Consider the following 5,277-nt stretch of genomic DNA (forward strand, 5'->3'; position numbering starts at 1 on the left):
CCTTCTTGGACCTTTCAGTCTAGTCCAGCTATCACCTTAATGCAGCTGAATTAACAACTCCATCTGATGAAGCAAGGAACTGAGAACCACTCAGCTATCCACAGTCACTGCACCAAATCATGAGAAAGTATTGTTTTATGCCATTAAGTTTTGGAAGGTCTGTTATTCAGCAGTAGATACTGAAACAGTGTCTTAAACTGCTTAGCAGAAAAATAAATATGCAGTGAGGAGATTAGAAATAGAACATAAACCATTTGAGAATCTTCTTTAGATTTTTCTATGCTGTTTATTATTATTATTATTTTCAATTTTATTAACTGGAAGATTAAACATTCTGCCTTCTCTACTTGTTAGCTGTAGGAAGTTGGCCACATTAATTTCTATGTACCTTCATATCATTATCATTAAAATGAAAATAATATACTTGTCCCTTGAGGTAAGTAAAGAGTTTATAATATATGTGAAGTGCATAGAACAATATCAGACATCAAGTAGGATTCATAAGTGTTGCAATTATGATTATTGTCCTGATTTCCAAGGGATATTAATTCCAAAAGAGTAATAAGAAAAGGAAAATTTCAAGAAAATTGTAACTCATTAAGTACCAAATAGAAATATTTATTTTACATCTAAGTACTATAATATAAAGTTCACTTTGGTTAGTCTAAAGAACTAATTTTTTTTTCAAGCTTCTTTTTTTTATTAAGAAACTTCAAAATTAAATTTATGTTTAGTAATTGCAAATGTTTATAATATTCAATATAATATTAAAACATCTATTTCTTCTAACTTTTCTTCAAATATTAATTTATATTTTCAGTAGTCATAATATTTTAATTCTTATTTTGTGTTTATTTTAAGTATTTATTATAATTTATTCATCAAATATGCTGATTGCTAGTATATTCAGTGTTTGTACTAAGTACTAGAGATGTAAAGAAATTAAAATGGCCCGGCGCAGTGGCTCACTCCTGTAATCCCAGGACTTTGGGAGGCTGAGTTGGGCAGAACACCTGAGGTCAGGAATTTGAGATCAGCCTGGCCAACATGGTGAAAACCTGTCTGTACCAAAAATACAAAAATTAGCTGGGTGTGGTGGTGCACGCCTGTAGTCCCATCTACTCAGGAGGTTGTAGCATGAGAATCGCTTGAACCCAAGAAGGGGAGGTTGCAGTGAGCTGAGATCACACCACTGCACTCCAGCCTGGATGACAGAGTGAGACTTTGTCTCAAAAAAAATAATAATAATAAAATAAATAAATAAATAAAACAAAAAGCAAAAAAAGAAGTTAAATATAAAACTAAAAGAAAAAGATTCCTGGATTTGTGAAAATTACAGTTTAATCAAGGAGGCTGACAATGACAAAAACCACAAGTTAATGTAACATTACATTAATAATAAGTAATAATAATTGCAATACTCTGATGCTTGGTGCTCTGGGGGACATTTAACTAGATAAGATCTTATTTAGAAAAATGAAACAAAAGATCCCTTGATATGTAACAAAAAGCTCAATTCTTTAAGAAGACAAAGTGAGACCAAGTGAAGTGTGTGTAGGCATGTGTATGTCTGTATGTGTGTGTAACTCAAAGTGTACAAAGGTGTATAGGAGTCAATGAGGCTTCAGAGGTAGGTAGAGGTAAAACACACAGGGCTTGTGTTTCTCTGTGTAAGATTTTTGGGGGTCAGAGGTTGAGTTCAGGTAGATATAATTGAATTCAGGTTTGAAAAAAATCACAATGTAGAAAATAAGTAGAAAAACATGAAGATGTAGAAAATAAGTAGAAAAACATGAAGGTGTGTCAATAATAAAAAACCTGAATAAATTCCTGCTCACTTAACCCAGGAAATGTTTTGTAGTCATGGAGAATAACGAGTTAGAGATGTATGAATTATTTGTAGCAATACTTACATGTTATTTAGGAAACTGCAAAAATGTAAAAAATAATTAAATATGGCAAATTTTAAAAGAACACTAAAATTAAATATAAATACTTATAAAGTATGCATGAATGTTTATGTGTATAGATATTTAGAGAACAATATGGAAGGGTACAATATGTACTAGTTTTTTAACATAGGCTACATGAGTAGAGTGGAATGATGTGGGTTTAGATGGAATAAGAAAGGGAGTATGGAGAAAAGCAAAAAAGAAAGAAAAATAGACTGTCAAACAAATCATATGGTATAATTACACATTTAAATAAAATTACATATATGTTCACACATTTTTTTAAAACAGCATTTATTAAGTGAAAAGAAAAAAATTGCTGGCAATGCTGTGGAGACTGTGGTGATTAGGCTGTAGAGTAAACGAGCGAGACTTTTTTAATATGATAGTACCATGATCTAGGTGAGAGGTGACAAGTTCTTGGATTAAAGTAGTGGAGTATTCTGTGAAGTCAGTAAGGCTGATGAAAAAAATGAAAAAAATAATGAAGTAGTGGAGTAAAAATTCAGATAGATGTTTAATAATTAAAGTATCTAATACTTTATGGTACATTAGATATGGAGATTTCAAAGTTGACTCCTGGCTTTTTAATTTGTACAGTGGCATTGAGTCATACAGAAAACAGTGAAAGAGAACCAGGTTTTCAGGGAGGTGGTTTAGTTAAACAACATTTCATTTATATGCCTTTGAAGTGGAAATATTTGATGCTGGAGTGGAAATATCAATAGAATGGTTGGATGGTTGGTTTTGGAACTCAGAGGTAAATTCTGGAAATCAAATTTATGAGCAATTAGTATATAGATGACAATCAAAGCCACAAAAAAGGTTGAGATTACCACTGACTTAGGAAATAAAATGAACACTCTTTCTGCCTGTGAAAAGGAGAGAGATCGAGCAGAAACCAGATTCAACAGAAAGATTTCTGTGCCTGCATTTGCATATATATGGGGTATGTTTAATTTAGTAGAGATTTTAGTATATTTAAATGTTTAATGGATGAAATTTTGGGTTAAAAAAATGAGTTCATGTCCTTTGTAAGGGACATGGATTAAACTGGAAATCATCATTCTCGGTAAACTATCGCAAGGACAAAAAAACAAACACCGCATGTTCTCACTCATAGATGGGAATTGAACAATGAGAACACATGGACACAGGAAGGGAAACATCACACTCTGGGGACTGCTGTGGGGTGGGGAGAGGAGGGAGGGATAGCATTAGGAGATATACCTAATGCTAAATGGCAAGTTAATGGGTGCAGCACACCAGCATGGCACACGTATACATATGTAACTAACCTGCACATTGTGCACATGTACCCTAAAACTTAAAGTATAATAATAATAATAAAATGAATCTCAATATTGTGCCAGAAGATACAAAAGCAAATGAAATTCTAGATTCCCAAATCATTTTGACCCACAATGCAGATGAGAAATTCATTCATAAATTACCTAGCTCTACCTAAACTTTCAATGATAATGTGTTTCTATTCCAGAAATGATTCCAATTTATATCATTCAACTGTTGTTTATTTTTCTTCGTTGAATGAGACATTTACAATGCTATTGTAAATTTTAGTTTTTCATTCATGTGCAAGTAAAAGGAAGTAGTGTGCATGACATAATTAAAGGCTATTTTTAATTTGATTGGTTAGGAATTTATTCAGTTTATGTCTTTTGCATACCATGTGCAAATACAAAGTAAGATTTCAAGTTTGTTTGCATACCACATGCAAATAAAGGTTATTAGTTTTTTTGATCACATAAATTGGCATAGAGAAATATTCTACAAGATTTTCTTATTAAAAAACTGTTGACAATTATGTACCTAAAAGTTTCTATAAATATGTTTTTACTATGTTAAATATAGCTCTTTGAATATATGTGAGGCACCTTTGCAATAAAGTTGTATATAAAGGCAGTAGTGTTATTATTAGCCAAACATTATTAATTTCTTAAACAGTCATATTCAACTCCAGTATTTTACTCATTTTATTTTATGAATGTTAGATGGCTATTCCTATGATAGCAACTTTCTCCAAAGCTTTTGTTCTTCCAAACGTAGTATATTATTCAAAAGGAAAGGCCTCACCTGAAGTCATGGATTTCAGTTTCTTTCTTGCCATGCCCCTAATTCACTGTTGCATCTTGGATATATCACTTACTGTTTCTGAACTTCTGTTTTTTCATATACAATATAAGAGGAGAAACGGTTGTATACTAAATGCTTTCTAAACTCTCTTCAGTCCTATTAGTCAATGCATAATTTTTTCTAAGTCTGTAGTCCTCATTGTTAGTGTCTTGGCAAGTATTAAGGAAATAATCTCCAGAGTTAATGCTGACCATTAGTAAGAATGTTAGTGCCATTTGTTTTCAAGAGTAAAAGTATGTGTATGCTCCTTTAGTTAATCCGTTTTGTGGAGATTGCTTAATGTTTTCTACAGTGAAAATGTTGTTGCATAATTTGTTCTACTTTCTGGCATTAATATGCAAAAATCACAAGCATTCCTATACACCAATAACAGACAAACAGAGAGCCAAATCATGAGTGAACACACATTCACAATTGCTTCAAAGAGAATAAAATGCCTAGGAATCCAACTCACAAGGGATGTGAAGGACCTCTTCAAGGAGAACTACAAACCACTGCTCAACAAAATAAAAGAGGACACAAACAAATGGAAGAACATTGCATGCTCATGGATAGGAAGAATCAAGATCGTGAAAATGGCCATACTGCCCAGGGTAATTTATAGATTCAATGCCATCCCCATCAAGCTACCAATGACTTTCTTCACAGAATTGGAAAAAACTACTTCAAAGTTCATATGGAACCAAAAAAGAGGCCCAATTGCCAAGACAATCCTAAGCCAAAAGAACAAAGCTGGAGGCATCACGCTACCTGACTTCAAACTATACTACAAGGCTACAGTAACCAAAATACCATAGTACTGGTACCAATACAGAGATATAGACCAATGGAACAGAACAGAGCCCTCAGAAATAATACCACACATCTACAACCATCTGATCTTTGACAAACCTGACAAAAACAAGAAATGGGGAAAGGATTCTCTATTTGATAAATGGTGCTGGGAAAACTGGCTAGCCATATGCAGAAAGCTGAAACTAGATCCTTTCCTTATACCTTGAACAAAAAATAATTCAAGATGGATTAAAGATTTAAATGTTAGGGACTAAGTCTGAAAGAAAGTTGTAACAGGATTATGCTCTCCCTGAAGATTCTAGGCATTCTCTGTAGAGTATGCTTTAACATCTTTTGTAATGTGGATAGGCTGGTGATTTTTCAAATCATCAAATTC

Source organism: Pongo pygmaeus, chromosome 9 (genome assembly GCF_028885625.2).
Source record: "Pongo pygmaeus isolate AG05252 chromosome 9, NHGRI_mPonPyg2-v2.0_pri, whole genome shotgun sequence".
Taxonomy (NCBI): Eukaryota; Metazoa; Chordata; class Mammalia; order Primates; family Hominidae; genus Pongo; species Pongo pygmaeus.